Source organism: Thamnophis sirtalis, unplaced genomic scaffold, assembly GCF_051295495.1.
Source record: "Thamnophis sirtalis isolate CommonGarterSnake01/CBP01778 unplaced genomic scaffold, rThaSir2_p1.2 scaffold_3, whole genome shotgun sequence".
Lineage (NCBI taxonomy): Eukaryota > Metazoa > Chordata > Lepidosauria > Squamata > Natricidae > Thamnophis > Thamnophis sirtalis.
In genome coordinates, this window is record NW_028261383.1 from 142,072,432 (window position 1) to 142,091,078 (window position 18,647).

At 39.9% G+C, this 18,647-nt stretch overlaps 1 protein-coding gene across 3 annotated transcripts in view; it reads right to left on the bottom strand.

The window, feature by feature from the left end:
• DGKA (diacylglycerol kinase alpha) overlaps positions 1-18,647 on the bottom strand; it is an 89,289-nt gene that overhangs the window by 66,977 nt on the left and 3,665 nt on the right. The window contains exon 1 of one of the 3 annotated variants that reach the window (XM_087710274.1): positions 9,513-9,626. The exons of 1 other annotated variant lie outside the window; for it this stretch is intronic. The gene's annotated coding sequence lies outside the window, so the exon portion shown is untranslated. Of the gene's footprint in view, positions 1-9,463; positions 9,627-18,647 lie in introns of those variants that run through there. One more of the 3 variants, XM_087710275.1, reaches the window with a different exon arrangement.

Sequence of the window (18,647 nt, forward strand, 5' to 3'; positions counted from 1 at the left end):
CCCAACAGTTCAATTACTATAAGTGGATCAATCTCAATGTTTATCTCATCTTCCCCTTCAGTGTTGCTCTTCTCCCTATGTCTGCAAACTGAAATATACAGCAGTCCCTGAGGATGCCTGGCTATAGAATTTGTTCTGTCACACTTCAAGGCTTTGAAACTGATTAACACTTGTGGGATTGTGTGGGCCGTAAAAATGCATAACTCTACAAAAGCAAGAAAATGACAAACAGGAGTAAGGAGAATCTAAAATGATTTTTTTCCTTCGGTCCTCCAAAATTCTCATAATTTAATTACTTTTTTGGCTGGCTTAGTTTGAGGTGATGGTACACTCATCCTTAAATTACTTGAAGTCTATAGACCAGCTATAGAAAGCTGCATATTATTTTCTACTTGGATTCATGAGCTAAAAGTTTCAATAACAATATTAGTAGCTCAAACAATGAGGAACCCCTTAATGCTGAGTCTTCTCCCTCCAGATATCTGCAAAATCCAATTTTTGGTTGCCTTCTAAAGTATAGCAAATATCTATCTTTTTTCCCCAGAAAGCTATAAAATAGTGAGAGATAAAGCTTTATATATGTATTGTTCTTAATTTTATATTTAGGCATTTTTATAATTTATTGGTATGTTTACTTTTTAAAACTACTTCAGATCTACAGTACATTTTTTAGTCAAGGCGGACAGGAAATATATTCCCTAAGTAAGCGATTGGCTCACTTTCCAGATAATGGATACCACCTCCAGTCTGTCATATTTCTGCCCCCACACATTTCAAACAGCACCCTCCTGTGTTCGCTTCAGAACAGCCTAATAGTACATTGCAGTGCACTAATGTATGCTTATATTACTTCTCAGAAATTGTCAGGGAAAAAAGAATAAGCTGCATATTGAGTTTATATTGCATATAAACTGCTGTCAAAGGACAGTAAAATGACTAACACAAAGGGAGCCACAGTAAGTAGCACTTTCCTCCTTAGTACTTAAAGTCAATTTAGTTTCTTACAATCCCATGGTTAATTTGTGCACTGATGCTCAACCAATCCCCTCAATGGCAACAGTCTTTCAAGGCTGCTTGCATTACTGACAAATGCATTAAGAGTACTGTTCCCTACACTGAGAAGGAATGGTCTTGGTAAGGGGTGGCTGTTACTAACCAGCCAACTTGCAGAAAAAACTGGCAAAAGATACTATTACGACAAATTGAGAACATACACAAAAATACACATAGAAATAACTGATGAAACAGAGAGTTCTCTGTTCTTACACTGAGGCAATGGAGCCAACACTAGGACGAACATTGAAATTATCTTACATTCTCAATTATCAATTGGTTAGCACCTCCCAATCTGAACATTCCATCAACTACTATGATACAGTCTTTTTAAAAATGTTTTAAACTCATATACAAAATTTATTGAGGGATTGAATGGTTTGTTAACTTTGAGAAAGTTCTGGTATTTTTCTTCCCCTTAGAACTTGCAAGTCTAGCTATTTGGGGATAGCGCAGTACTTTTCCAGAAGTAAATCTTCTATAATAAGATGTCTACCTCATAGTCAGATCAGAAAAATGGAGCATTTGTACAGAAACCAGAACAATCTATTCCAGAATTGTAAATTTTGAATGTCCTTAACGATTTTCAACATCCCACTTAGGTAGCCAAATACAAAAGAAGACTGGACTATTCAGGCAATTAAGTGGCATTAAAATGACAAAATTATTAAAATACCACCAACTCCCGCTATTATTTTCCCAAGTTCTGACAGTGAGAGGCACTCTATTATACCTCAAGTAAGATGCAAACCTCAACCTGCAATCAACAATCAACTCAATACAGACATTATTTTCTGTTTCTTCAATTTACCCCTGAATGAAAAAGCAGCACAGACAGACAAAATCATTGAGAAGCTATGGAGGGGAGGTAGCTGGATGGAAGCCTAGATGGGTAGATGCCTCCACTTCCACTGTTCCTCAAAGTTGGCAGCTTTTATGACATGTGGACTTCCAATTCCCAGAATTCCCAGCCAGTATGCTGGGAGTTGAAGTCCAACAACTTAAAGCTGCCAACTTTGAGAAACATTGCTCTAGTTCATGCTATCCCAAGACGAGGTTGGCATGCTCGGGCATGCCAAGGGGAATGCTACTTTGCAACTTTAGCAGTTGCTAGGAATAGAACATCTCCTGGATGCCTGGCCTTCTCCTCCAGATGTGGTATTCTTGACTGAGGGCTCCTTCCACAACCTGGAAGATTTCAGCTGCTGCATGACTACAAATCATACATTAGAGAATGTCTCTAGTCTTAACAGGTCTGTCACAAAGAAAATGACTCAAGCGGAGAAACTCCTTCAACTATGAGTCAGTTTTCTCATTAGTAAGGAGCTACACAGTTGCACACTTGTCATGTCACACACAGCCATGAATTTCTGAAACTGCTGCTTGAACAGCAGGTAAGTGGAGTTCCACCAGCTGGGAACTTGGCTTGCAATTGATTTAACATCTTCCTTTCTTGATGGAAATGCCAAGAAAGCTTATAACACTTCTGTGTTATCATACTGGCCCCTTCCAGACCAGCACAGTCAGGTGTTCTTAGTATACAAGGCAATTCATGCTGATCAGATTCTACTTTACAAGCTGGGACGTATTTCAGAATCAGCTAGGAAGAGGGTCATCACAACGCACAGAAGCACAATCTCAGCACTCATCTGCAACTCAATAAAGCAACTATATATTTTCCCAAGATGATGGGGTTGCTGTGGGAGGCTTCTACTACAGCAGCACCATCATGAAAGCAGATATGGATGCTTTAGTGAGCTGCAAACAGAAGCAGCCTTCACATTTTCATGCATTTTAAAGCATCTCTGACCAATCAAAAATAGTCTGATCACATTAATGACTATAATACTATGCTATCCCAGTCAGTTCTTTCCTACAAGCAACAAGGGCCATGCTCACTTTGACTTCCACGAGTCAGGTCCAGCACCTTGAAGTGAATCAAGATATGAGATACCCAGTGACGTGCGGTGAGGTTGATACCTGGTGAGGCTCAGCAGGGCAGCGGTCGGCCTCGGCGGGGGGGGGGGAATTTGCATCGCGGGAGCAACCAAGCGCCCGGGTCTGCAGCAAAGGCGCTTGGTGGCTCCCGCGATGCAAAGTGCCCCACTGCCCCCCCGCTATCCCGGCCTGCGTCCGCTGCTTCTCCAAGCTCCGCCGCTGGAAGTCCCGGATCGCCTCTGGGGGAAGGCTGAGTGAAAAATGGAGCGAAGCTTCTCTGCGGCCTCCCGGCACTGCCCAGAGGCTCTTGCAGGAGCACGTGTCAGCGGCCGGCGGCCTGGAGCGGCCCTGGCTGTGAGACAAGGGAGCACTTAAAGTAGCCACTGCTGCTGCCGTCACCACCGCCCCGCCAGGTGAAGGAGGGGTGGTGGCGGCGGCAGCAGCGGCTGCTTTAAGTGCTCCCTTGTCTCACAGCCGGGGCCGCTCCAGGCCGCCGGCCACTGACACGTGCTCCTGCAAGAGCCTCTGGGCAGCGCCGGGAGGCCGCAGAGAAGCTTCGCTCCGCTTCTCACCCAGCCTTCCCCCAGAGGCGATCCGGGACTTCCAGTGGCGGAGCCTGGAGAAGCAGGCCAGGGCAGCGGGCAGCAGCAGCGGGGATGGTGGGGCACTTTGCATTGCGGGAGCCGCCAAGCACCCAGGTCTGCAGCAAAGAGGCAGCCTCCTCCTTCTCGCCCACTCCTCTCTCCTCTGAAGCACGCCCTGCCCAATGTAAGCGTGCTCAAGAAGACACAATTGGCTGCTTCCAAATCAGGAGGCGGGAGAATTAGTGCCTCTTTTCCATCTGAACTTCTTTGCCTTTTAACTCTTTATTAACTTTTAGAAGGCGAAAAATTCCTTATGGAAAAGAGGCCCCGAGTTCTCTCGCCTCCTGCTTTGGTTAACACTAAGCAGACACCAAGCCACTGTGAGCTGGAATCTGGTAGCAACTATCTTGGCTTTAATTATTTAAAAAAATATATTTAAATTTCTTTCTTTTTCCTGAGGAGACTGGTGAGGCTCCGCCTACCTTGCCTCTAGTGACTGCACGTCCCTGGAGATACCATGTTTCCCTGAAAATAAGATGGGGTCTTATTTTCTTTTGAACCCCCCCTGCAAAAAAATAAGTGCTTGGTCTTATTTTGGGGAGGTCTTATTATTTTTGAGGTGCAAGAGGCGGCGAGCGTGGTCACCTCATGGCTGCTGCTGTGTTGCAATATTTTTGGGGAGGGCTTATTTTCAGAGAGAGGCTATTTTAGCGCATGCGCTCAAAAACCCAATTGGGCTTATTACCCAGAGAGGGCTTATTTTTGAGGAAACAGGGTACTGATAGTTCTTGTGGCCGATATCACAATGAATGTAAAGTAAGAGAGGGAGAAACACTGGACTGGACCAAATGTGTGCAGTGAACATTAGCACCAGGGCTACTCAGTAATACTGGAAGGCCCTATCTGCCTGCTAAAGATGGTGAATAAGGAGAGATGATGGAAGTAGCAAGGGTGGCCACCTAATTGACTCCCATGAAGTCTCCTGATATTTTCCTTCACCGGAAGGCAGAGGGTGGTTTGAGAATGCAGCAGAGTGAAATATAATTCTTTATTTGCCAAGTGTGATTGGACACACAAGAAATCTGTCTTTGGTGCATATGCTCTCAGTGTACATAAAAGAAAAGATACATTTGTCACGAATCATAAGGTACAACACTTAATGGTAACCGTAGGTTACAATTAAGTAATCAATCATACTAATAAGAAAACAATCAATATAAATCGTAAGGATACAAACAACAAAGTTACAGTCATACAGTCATAAGTGGGAGGAGATGGGTGATAGGAACGATGAGAAGATTAATAGTAATAGTAATGCAGACTTAGTAAATAGCCTGACAGTGTTGAGGGAATTATTTAAAACCTAGGATCTCTCTTCAATTTTCTTTTTCCAATGTCACACCTGCCATTTCAGAGTTGGAAACAATTATCTTTGCTTGTATGGGAACCAGACCAATTCTTATTTTGCTTTCAGAAGTAAAGATGTTTCTCATCTCAGTTTCTGTATTTGGACTAGCATTTCAGTCTTATTTAATTTAATGATGGGAGATGATTCTCCATACTTGAATCAGAAAACCAGTTTAGGAGAGCTCAGGTTAGATTTGACCACGTTGTTAAATCACATAGTAGGGCTGTATTACTATTATCCTTCTCATCTTTCTGTTACCTATTCCTTTAGCACCTTATGACTATAACTTTTTTATTTGTACCTTATGATATATGTTGATTGATTTTATTTAGTATCCTATGACTATCACGGTTGTATCTTATGATTTATGATGATTGTATTTTATGATTCTGATCATGATTTATCACGTTGCTTGCATGTACATTGAGAGCTTATGCACCGGAGAAAATTTTCTTGTGTGTCCAATCATACTTGGCCAATTATTCTATTTTGTTCTGTTCCGTTCTGTTCTATTTTAACCAGCTTCATCAAAAGAGCACTGTTCTGGCTGGTACCTTGTAAAATCAGAAAGGGATCCAATCCAAACCATCCCATGTCACTTTCAGTGACTTCAATCTCACTCAGCCACATGACTGACTGGTGACTCAAGCAAGAAAAGAAGAAGAAAATCTGTCTCTTTCTTTTCAGTTGTTTTCCTTTGTCAAGTTTTCTTTCACCACTTCGTCAGCAAAGTCTTGAGTTTGAGGCTGCTTCAACGTCACAGTATAGTCCCAGGGCTTGGCAGGAACGCCACCAGGTAGACAATGGGATTTAGTGCTTATAATGTTTCCTGTTGCGGCTCAAACAAGTTCTGCATTCATGACTGACAATTTACTGCTTTGGATGGAGAGACAGATTAAAACATGGCATGGATGGATGAAATCATGGATTCATTTCCCATCTTGCATGAAAGGAGCCCCACATAGGTTTTTTTATTTATTCCTCATCTGATCCCCATCCTGTTCCCTTATTTTATTTATTCCTCACTTTTATAAAGCTATCTGCCTGACAAACATAACTCTGGGTAGTTATAATTTTTTTTAAAATCATAAAAAGGAAACACTTTAAACATTCCATGATAAGAACATCAATATTATTTTTAAAAACACATTGAAGAAAAAATGTTTGGTGATACAATGTAGCTACTCCATTAAGACCCCCCCAAGCCTGTTGACATAACCATGTTTGTAGGACTTCTGGAAGGCTACCAAGGTTGGGGCCAGTTTCATTGATACTTTAGATAGGCATCATACCTTAATCCTGTCCCTCTTTGATCTATTCTCATCAAACAGTTTTATGAAAAATATTACAGTAACCTGCCTGATGCAGGTAAACCTAGAAATATATACAGAATATGATCAGCAATCCTTCACGTTATCTTGTCAACTTGGGATGGTGGTAGAAGAAGAATCTTGTAGTGCATTGCAATTTCAAGATAGTTCATATCACCAGGACCAGATGGATTACACCCCAAGGTCCTGAAGGAACTGGCAGATACGATCTCAGAACCACTGAACCATATCTTTCAAAAATCCTGGAGCACCGGGGAACTACCAAATAGCAATAGCAATAGCACTAAGACTTATATACCACTTCATGGTGCTTTTACAGCCCTCTCTAAGCACTTTACAGAGTCAGCATATTGCCCCCAACAATTGGGTCCTCATTTTACCCATCTCAGAAGGATGAAAGGCTGAGTCGAGTCTGGTGAGATTCAATCTGCCAAATTGCAGTCAGTCAGCAGTCAGCAGAAGTAGTCTGCAGTACTGCAATCTAACCACTGCGTCACCATGGCTCTAACCACTGTGACGAAGGACTGGAAAAGAGCTGGTGTGGTTCCCATCTTCAAAAGAAACGAAAAGAAAAGAAAATGAATCCAGGAAACTATAGCCCTACTGTATCAGCCTTACATCAATATCTGGGAAGATTCTGGAAAAGGTAATTAAGCAACAAATCTGTGAACACCTAGAGGGAAACAAAATTATAACCAAAATCTGATATAGCTTTGTCAAAATCATGCCCGATAAATCTTATTGCATTCTTTGACAAAATGACATCATTAGTGGACTAGAGAAATGCTGTGGATACAATTTACTTGGACTTTATTAAAGCATTTGATAAAGTAAACCACAAGCTACTACTTCATAATTTAGAAAAAATGTGGGTTAGACAGCATCACCACCAGATGGATTCATAACTGGCTGAACAACCGCACTCAATGTATAGTTCTCAATAAAACTGCATCTACAGGGAAGGAAGTATGCAGTGGGGTACCCAAAGATCTGTCTTAGGCCCAGTACTCTTCAATATCTTCATCAATGATTTAGATGAGGCGATAGATGAGGTGCTCATCAAATTTGCAGATGGCACCATGCTAGCAGGAATAGCCAACACTCCAGAACATAGGCTTAAGATAGAGAAGGATCTTGACAGACTTGAACATTGGGCCCTATCTAACAAAAGGAAATTCAATGGTGAAAAAAGTAAGGTTCTACATTTAGACAAGAAAAGCCAAATGCACAGGTATAATATAGGTGGCACCTGGCTCAACAGTAGTAATTGTGAGAGGGATCTACTATCACCTAAACATGAGCCAACAGTGTGGTGCATCTGCCAAAAAAGTCAATGCAGTTCTAGGCTGCATTAATCAACATCATGTGAAATGCTGATGCCATTTTATAATGCCTTGTTAAGACCACACCTAGATGAAAGAGTGCAGAGAAGAGCAACAAAAATGATTAGGGGACTGGAGGCTAAAATATATAAAGAGCGGTTGCTGGAATGGGGACAGCTATTTTCTGACAGTTAGAACAATGAATCAGTAGAACAACTTGCCTCCAGAAGTTGGGAACGTTCCAACACTGGAAGTTTTAAGAAGAGATTGGACAACCATTTGTCTGAAATGGAATAGGACTTCCTGCGTGAGCAGGGGGTTGGACTAGAAGACCTCCAAGGTCTCTTCCAACTCTGTTATTTTATATTCCATTCTGTCTCCCACCTGTTTCTCCTGCTCTATTATACAACATGAGAATTTGGATTTTATTGTTTTATTGTTATTCAACAATGTGGGAGAGAGAAGCAATAAAAGGGAGTTTCTAAAGAGTCCTTGTTTTGCTTACTGAAAGAACTATATATAAAATGCAAATATGGGATTTTTTTATCCTTGTGGCACATAATTCTACACACACACACACACACACACACACACACACACACACACACCCTCTCTTTAATTACTACCTCCAGAAGATTCTCTCAACGAACAGTGTTGGAGCACCAATTCCCATTTTCTTCCACCTCCAATTTGTGTCACCTCAACTGACATCTTAGTGTATTTTTTATTCTCAAAGCTTCCCAGACCTTCTCAAGCAATTGCGGACTTTCTTTTAAAAATATGTTTTTCTTTTTGTTTACAAACTTTGATTATCGGGCAGGGGGGGATTTTCCTCTAATTATGCAGAAACCACTAAAAGTGCAGTGCTTTAGATATGTCTCTTAAAAATTCCTTCTGAGCACATGCGTATCTCCCTGCAGCAGCCACATGTTCCTGGGCAGGGGGGGGGGGATCAGAATTTAATGAATTTGCATTTGCACACCCACATACCCCAAACTATCTTTTCTGAAGTAAATCCCAAACACTGCACAGTCCTAAAAAAAGAAAGGAAGAAGAGAAAAGCCTTTTTCTGAGAAGACATGTCCCCGAATCCATTATCTTTCATTCTTTCTATGTCCATAACCTCCAGTGCATTCTACCTTATATCTAAAATACACACAGGATTTCTTCCCTTTGTTCTTGTCATGCTGTTCCTACTTCCCTGATACACATATTTTCAGAGCTTTGGTCTTAAAACAAGGTCAGGCAATGACCATTCCTTTCTCCTTCCTCTTCTTATATATCTCCCTACACAATTACTTTCCCACCCCCCTCACACACTTCAGCCAATGTAACTCATATTGGGAAAGGCAAGTATGAAATACAACACGTTGCACCTTCATCCATCAGGAAAGTTCAAAGTCTGACAAGCTACAAGCAGATGTTAAACTACAATTCCTTTCTTCCTTTGACTTCAATGTCCATTACTCAGGAAATAGGCACACCTTAAGAAAGAATTGTAATTCCAGAACAAACACACCTGAGCTTATTAGATCCCTGTATGGACTTTGCACAATTTGAAAGAGAGAACAGATGTTTGCTTGCACAAAGAAAACAATCTTCTGTTGACATTTTTTACAACCACCTTTATCTCTGACGCGGCAGAAAGTCAGACCGTCATGCTAGCTTCATGGAAGGCAGCTTGAACAAAATATCCCTATGGCTGATTCTCTACTCCCAGCCACGATTGCTGGATTCTCCCATCTTTTCCAGTTTTCATGAATTAAGCTTCCAAATGAGAAAGAGCCACATAGCTGTTTCCCGTTTTTGGCACAGCAAGCTACCTACCCAAGGGTAATCCTGGGACATAAAAGTTTATAGGACCGTGATGGCGAACCTGTGGCAAGCAGAGCACTCTCTGTGGGCACGCCAGCTGCTCTTCTGGTTTCCAGCACACGCGCATGTGTTCCAGTCAGCTGGTCTTCCAAGCTTCCAGGCTCCAGGGTGCACGCACACATGCGTTCCGGTTTGGGCACTCGGTGTCGAAAAGGTTCTCAATCACTGTTTATGTTCAATAAAGAAAACCATAATGTTTAGGAATGGAAAAACTGGAAAGTTAGGTTCTTTTTTCCATAATCAGCTTTTCAAAATACACGCTTATGCTTGCTTAAGTAAGTACTATCGATTCAGTCTTGATTCTTGGCAACTACATAGATTTTCATCAATCCATTTCTAACCTGGTTGGTCAGGTGTTTCAATGATGCACCCACTGCAACTGAGCCATCCACCTTGCTGCTACTGTTTTCTTCTTTCTCTCCACCTTTCTTTGTATTAGAACTAAGTCTTCCCCAAATACTACAGAAAAAACATCCAAAAACAAACCCAATTATTTTAGGTCTTTGGAAACACATATATCTCCTACCTACGAGTTGTCATGTCCTGTTCCATTCAATACATTCCATTTTTCATCAGAACACTGCTGCTGCTTGTCGTACTTTCACCCAATCCAAATATAGTCTGAATGCTGGATTGCAAAGTCTTTATATGTGAAGTAAGATTCCAGATGTCCATATTATTTACAAGTCTTGATACATCCACTTCTGATTTAATGATAATTTTGTCTTTGACAGATTAGAACCATTTGGTTTTTGAGTTAATTTTTGAACGGGAAGTTCTTTTATATACCAAAATTAAAAATAATTGCATTTGAAATTGTAAAGTTCACTGATCTTTGTCCAAGGACATTCTCCTATTTCTTGGTAAAAATGGACTTTGACAAAGGTAGTTATCTCTACTATTGCAGCTTTCAGAAATCAAGTCAATAGGCAAAACGATGATGAGATGTCTAGGGTTTTATCTCCTATGGATATTTTTAAATAATACAGTCATCTAGTAAAGGGGATTCCGAGACATGTTTCTGTTTCGCCTCAAACTGAATTGACACACAAGATACTGATATCTGCAAAATATCTGCTTATTTCTCTGTCACTTTCAAAGGATAATTTTTAAATAAAAAATACAGAACATGGATCATTGGTGTTGAATAGAATAGATTAACATTTCTTATTGCTTTTCCTGTGTCGCAAATGGAACTAAATGACAAAAAAATAAGCAGCTCCCCAGTCTAGTCTGAGTAAGCAGCTGAATACATATAGATCAGTATAACATCAATTGGTTTTTTGCCAACCTTCCTAGATGAGATGGCTGTTGAATCAAAAGGAATATGAATTGCTTAACAGTAAATAAATCAATACAACTAAAGTAAATGGGGAATACATATTTTAAAAAATCAAAACGCTTGGACTCCAACGGTATCCAATCTGGGGCACAGATGGATAATGTAGAACACGAGGCACAAGATGTGCTTTCAACGATCCACTGGATTCCAATTAGAATTTCAGAAATCTGCAAATGACTTTTTAAAGTTACAGCCAGAAAAACACAAAACATTAGTTTAATACTGAAGATGGGCAATAAAAATAAACCCTAATTTATTCTTCGCACTGTATCAGGATTCTTAGTATTGTTTAGAAACAAAAAGTCCAGCAATTAACGAAAAATGTTTGCAAACAAGCACATTTACAAGGAATCACTCTAAAAATATTGTGCATAGACTTCACCACATCCAATTTAATAGTTTGTTTGATTTAAAACGAATCTGGGGACATGCATATGCTGACTCTCTGTAAACCGCTTAGAGAGGCCTGAAAGGCCTATGAAGCGGTATATAAGTCTACTGCTATTGCTATTGCTATTGCTATACTCTTTTAACACCGCTTTGATATGGCAAAATATAGTTATTGCTAATCCCCTGTAAATCACACTGCAACTCAACAATGCAGCCTTTCCCATCTTGCAGAGATGTTTCTTGACTGCAGTTCCAGCTCACCTGCAAATTACATGATTGAATAGTCATCATTTTTCAGATGTTTGCCACAAAATGTTTATTATAAGTCTTTTTTATTAAACATTCTTGAGGGGGAAAACCACAAACTTTAACTAGTGTTTAGTTCACACAAAATGTTATCAGCTATGCATGCCTGTCACTGACCTACACACACTTTTTCCAACATTGCTATTATCACTTAAAACCAAACTCTTTTATACTCTGCAATCACAATCCCCTTCTAATTTTTCTGTTTCTTGTTCCCTTCTGGGGTATATCTGTCAATTTTCCCCACCTCATATTAAATTATGGAGAAAGGAAGGCTGCACGCCACCTTTCTTGAATTTTAACTTCCCTTTAGGTTAGAAGTGAGCTTAAGACACACTCTTTTGATAGATCAAAGGATTGTTGTTGTTTATTCCTGCAAAACAACCTGTGACTGACACTGGTGTTCTAATTAGCAGAAAGTGGAATAAACTGATCGCTGTGCACAAGCACTAAATATAATGCTGTATTACGAAGCATGTCATCTCTGTGGCTCAGATCCTCTCATAATATTGATCTATTGTTAAAAGTATTTTTAATCTGTCCTTCATCGTAGGATATCAGTTCATCAGACAAAAGGCACAACAGGCAAAACAAACTACCCAATAGAGTCATGAAACACTGCAAGAATAAGAAATCAAAAGCATGTCTTCTCCCTATTCCAGCAACATTTGGAAGTCTCCTTCTTGTTTGTCCAGCCAGTTTTTATTTAATTTTAATGTTGGCAGAAGGAATATTGGAACAGCTAATAGTGTATTCCACACTAACAGATACTGGGGAAAGAGGCTTTGTTTATCGATTTGCTCTCAGATAGTTTCTCTTTACATTTATAATGAATTATCTATAAATAGCTGTAAGTAATGAAAGGTTCCCACTACCCATGTGACAATTTTAAGAAATTCTTCGTCATTTATCCTTTCAACATGCTGAACAATAAATGATACAAACAGGCTACACGTACAAACAGAAGTTGGTTAAAGGCAAAGGAACTTTTGAAGGTGGACAGTGGCACCTTCAATGTGTGCTTTGCACATTTATGCTATTGTGTCATTCTATTGTTAAAATAATTTTACTCACCAGAAAAGTACAAAAACTTTAGGATTTAAAGTGCTGATAATAGCACCTGGAGAATAGTTTCCAAAACATAGGAGAACAAAGGATAACAACTCCAGATCAAAAGAGGGAGTTTGGAAAGAACTGATGCAGAAACATATAACCAGTGGTAACAGCATAGCAACCCCAGAATCTCTCCCAGTGTTACCAACCTGTAATTTTTAATGAGCCTGAAGAAATACATTGGGAACATTTATTTAAATCATTTTTGATTCAAATCATTTTTGTTCACCTCCATCCAGATTTTGGACTGTAAGGTCACATCATTCAAAAGCAAGAACAACCTTACACATGAAAAAAAGCAGGCCCTTGAGTTAATGTATTCTGAAGTGAATAATTAATTCACTTTTTTTTTAGATCAGTAGACAACCTGATATTCTTTGGAGTTCTAGACCAGTGGTCCCCAACCTTTTTATCGCCGCGGACCAGTCAGCCTTTGATAATTTTACCGTGGCCCGCTGAGCGCGCGCAGGGGTGGGGGGGCGTTGTTCGCGACGACACATTGATTGTCGTGGGGGAAATAGGGGGTGGGAGTATTAGGTATCTTCACTACCATATATAAAAGGAGATACTATCTTAAATAACAAAGTGGGCCCCCACCTCCAAAATATACTAAAAGAAAAAAGATTCCATGTGCTCAACTAATTTTTTTAAAATCATCACTATATTATGGACTACAGACATATATATATATATATATATATATATATATATATATATATATATATATATATATATATATATATATATATATATATACACACACATACATACATACATACATACATACATACATACATACATACATACATGCATATATACATACCGTACGTATGTACGTACGTATATATATAATGTCCAAATAACAGGAAAAGCGCTTCAAGGACCAAAGTATATTCCTTTTTTGCAGCCTTAAGAGAACTCTCATTTTTTGAGGCTCAGAACCAGGCATTCTCGTGGGCTGCAAAAAGGAAACGCGACCCAGGAGCGCAGCCTCCAAGAGTCCATATCGCCAATAACTACGCGTGGGGGGAAAGGAAATATGTTTTGTGAGGAAGAGAAAGAGCGCGCTTCACCGATGCCCGTTGGCGAAATTTTGGAAGAGAGGCAAGAGACTTCAGGCACCGAGCCCCCACCCCTGGCTGCGGCAACTGGAGCGGGCGAGAGGCAGGGAAGGGGTGGGCAAGACCGCCGCTTTTCCACTGTGCGCTGCCCCCCATCTCCCCTCAAAAGACCCCCCCTGCCCTCGGCTGCCCGACGTTCTCTCTCTCTCTCTCTCTCTCTCTCTCTACCTCTCCCGCCGTTCCTTCTCACAAGCCAAGGCCGGGCGGGGAAGCCGCCAGGGCCTCCAAGGGCTCCGCTTCCAGCGCATGGTCCGCCCCCTCCTCGCCTCGCTTCCAGGCGAGCCGACTGAGGCGAGAAAGGAGAAAGAGGCGGAGGCGTTCACTGAGGGGACGGCTGACTCGGGGAGGGGGCGGAGGTGGTGTAGTAGCGGGGGATTCTTCCTCCTCGCCTCACTTGCTCCTGTGCTTCCGCGCAGCTCCCCCCCTCCGGTGACGGCGCTGCATGAGTGAAGAGTCGGCCGTTGCATGGCCCCCGGCCGCTGCGCGGCCCGGTGCCAGGTACTCCACGGCCCGGCACCGGTCCGCGGACCGGGGGTTGGGGACCACTGTTCTAGACTATAGCTACCATAACTGGCTTGTGGCCACATTGATGGGGACTGAAATCCAAACCATACATTTAGCATTAGACATCATAGACTCTGTCATAAAGGGAAATAAGGGTGTTCTTGGGGAAGAGGAAGTTGGCAAATGCCCAGAACTTGGATCTGACTTAAAAGGACAGGAAATTATGATGTCTATGCCCTATAATGCAATACAAACCAGCATAATCTATGTATGTGTACCCACTACCAGGATTCAGATACAAAAGGCCAGGTCATGTGTCATGACATGGTAATGCACATTTTATCATTTTCATGTCATCACTTTTGTACCAGTCACCTGTGGAGTTAGTTGGTGTAACTATGTGATGGGTTTGCTGCCTCTGAAATAAATCTCACCATTGGACTGTAATCTAGTCCTGGGATCAAAACAGCTTTGCTTTGTAAACTCTTGTCACTGGCTGTTTTAATCCTTATCTGCCAGGTCAGATCAAAACTCTTGGTTTTAGTTGTTTTGCAGCCCAATTTAATTTTTTATGGAACCCTGGAACTAATCACTAGTATCAACGATGCTCCTGTATAATAAACGATGTCTCCAATCCATTTGCTGTTTGCTTGTTTCAATACAAAAAAATATTTATACTTAACAATTTCCATCTCTGTCCATGCAAAGAACCTCCTCTTTGGGTCCACATGCATACCCATGCCTTAGATTTTGTTTCTCAATGCCGAGACTTTCTATTCAAATGAATTGTTCCCTAGTTTTTTCCATCTGTACAAAAAAGTTTTCTAATTCTAGGAAACATTTAAACAATTAAAAATATGCCAAGCCTTATATTACAATAAAAAAAACCAACACAAAGTTTTCGTTGTAATTCTAATTATACTCATGAATTCCACAACATTTTTGCGCACACCGAACTGGCAGTAATGCCGGCAGCATCCCATCCCTGCTCCATTTGCATAAGCGGTGGGCCTACACATGCATACCATCCAATTCTGCCTCCCACCCCGGTTCCAAACGGCGGTTGCGTACCCCTGGCTTAGACAGTGTTGTAAAGCACCATGAAGTGATATATAAGTCTGAGTGCTACTGCTATTGCTGTATTATAGCAGGAACACTTTATAAGAAACTGGACATTATTTTTGGTGAATACTAATGTGTTAGACCTAAAGATGAATTTTTATAATTCCATGTCTTGCCTATCTCCACCACACCAGACCTCAATCAAATGTATCATATTTACAAAATATGTAACACATGCATATGCATAGATAGATAGATAGATAGATAGATAGATAGAGAGAGAGAGAGAGAGAGAGAGAGAGAGAGAGAGAGAGAGAGAGAGAGAGAGAGAGAGAGAGAGAGAGAGACAGAGAGAGACAGAGAGAGACAGAGAGAGACAGAAAAAATAAATACCCCTTCCCCCCAAATAAACATCACATCCTAGTTGTGAAGTTTTCCAGATTTGTAAGTATGAAGTTTTGGGAGGAATAGAATAACAACAACAACAATAATAATTTGTCAAAAGTGATACTCATTGTCATCTTGGTACCATGTCCAAGAATTTTATAAAACACATCAAGAAATTGCAACTTCTTGCGATAACAGCAGCGGAACTGCAAAAAACTGTGCTACTCGGAACATGGTATATTTTAAGAAGGTACTTGGTTGATACCAAGGACACTGGCAGCAACCCATATCAACCATTAGTACCAGTCAATGGTATTTGTGATGCATTTTTGAATGTTCAGTTGACTGAGTTTCATGCTTAATGAATAAAGTATAACAACAACACAACAACAACAACAATGAAATCTTACAAGGCTCTATCCTGAGCAGCTGCATCTTAAAAAGAAACATTCAAGATCCACTTCTGCAAGATCAGGCAATATACTTTAAACCTTGTGAGATTATTTACAACAACCTTCTTCTACACTGTTTTGTAATCATGCAATAACACAGCTATTATTCTGGCTTTACCACCTAGATGACTCGTAATATTTCAAGAATTTCTGAATTATCAGAACAATGCTTGCAGGTTCATCCAAAATACAGAATGTGAATCCGATAATAAATTGAAAGCCTTGTTTTATAACCACTCCAATTCACTCCAGGAAGCTACGAATTATAGCTTGGTTCTTTTTTATGGCAGCCTTGATAGATTTTAATGCTAACTAATAATGTCTCAATTTGATCACTTCTGGCTTAAAATTTTTAGCTGTGATCCCAACAGGTTTATATTAAAGATTTTGTTTCTAATTGTTAGAAATATTCACTATTTAAACCACTTTATAATGTAATTCTCACTTGATGCACATTAAATTTAAAAATATACAGTAATTATTCAAGGCCGCTTCTGAGACATATAACTTGATCTACCTGCTTCTCAACATAACTATTCAATTAAATGTTGATAATAGCCCTCATAAATACATGAAAATTAATTTTTAACTGTTCATCTAGTCTAAATTATAGAATATTGCATATGCCCAGACAAAAAATTTCTGGTACTTACAATTAAATTAAAAGTCACAGTAAAGAAAAATCTGTTTTCAGAAAAAACGTAGAAGTGTTGAATTACAAGAGAAAATGAGTGCCATTCTTCCAAATAAAATATTTTTAAAAAATTGTAAGGCAACATGCTTCTCCTGTAGCATAGACAAGGTTTGAAATTGATGTTTTCAGCCCTTCTTTTCACCTTCTTTGGGATTTAAACCAATCTAATATGTGATAAAGAAAATCAAACTTTATTTTAACAATGTAATTCAAAGTACACGCTTTTGGAAGCTCAATTTTCAAAAATATGTTCAACGTTCTTAGTAGATCATAAGATGGTTTTGACTAGGACAAGTATAAGTTAATGATTTTATATATCAGCTCCTAAGAAATTAAGAGAAATTGAAATCTGAAACACAATTTAAAATGAATGAAGAAAGATATATAACTTAACATGATCTTTAATTAAAGCAGCTGTCTAAGAGACAACCTGAATCCTGAAGCAAAGCTTTCTCTTTCTTTTTCTTTGGACTTCCAGCAGCTTGACTTAATTGCAAGCATTTATCAGAGCTGCTGGGGAGCTACAATATATCATTTTAGCAGTAAAAAGTTACAATTCTATATATAGTTATCTAATGCAATTAATATTCGCACACCTATTTCATATACATTTATATAACTATCCTTTTTAAAACTACTGTATTTTGTGCAAATGAATCCCATATTGTATTAATCTATATACTTTTCTTTTTTAAATTTTATTCCCATTTTTTATCATTGTTTTAAAAACAATAAAGTAATAAAAAAATTAAAAAAGTTCAGGGGCTGGTACATTACACTTGTTTCTCCAGCTCAAGCACAAAAACATCTAGGTCAATGTCCCCAGAGTACTGTCTTCGCATTTTAAAAGAACAATCCTTTTTCAAGTAGGGAAGAGGATGAGGAAACCGCCCAAATTTCCATACTTGGGAGTAGGTATTCAAACTCAAATACAGTGTGGTAGTTAGACTGGCAGTGAAGCTGCAGTGTTGACAACGAGGTTGGTTATTCAAAACACCCCTAGTTTTAAAAGTAGGCTAGGGAGCAAAAGCTGTTTTTTAAAAAAAGCAACAACTTACAACTCCTAAAAGTTCTCATGAACTTGTCATGAAGTCTCATGAAAGAATATTATGGTAACACTTAGAACAGGGGTGTCAAACTTATGGCCTGTGGCCCAGATGCGTCACGCACTGGCCACAATCGCCTCATTTTAGCAAAGTGGGGGGGAGTCACAATATGTCACATGATGACAATGAGTTTGACACCCCTTAGAACATTATACAGAGAAAATGAATTGGGATAGCCTATAAACGCTATCGTTCCATTATTTGGTCAACCTTTCTTCTACTTTCCACTATGAGTTATTGACTTCCTGGGCAACACATCTGGCAGTGTGATCATTCTCCATGGAATATATTTAATACACTCTTCTGTAGAGAAAGACTCCATTTACAAACATCTTCTTGTGTTGGATATACTTCAGCCACTTCAATGTGAGATGGATGGTTCAAAACAATGGCCCCATAGATCTGGCAAGCAGTTAACTTCTCAAGGGTACGGACGATGGCATCACATTCCTTTTCATATGCAAATCAATGTGATTTCCTCTCTGACATTATATCATCACCAGATGAAGAGCACGGCTCCTTTGCACCACTTGCATTAACTCTGTCTCACTACCCCTTGCTGAGGCATCAATGGCTAACACAGAAAAGTCTAGACCTCATAACATCAGACAACTGCTGAGGCAATTGCAACCTGGCACTCCTCAGTCTACACGAGGGGT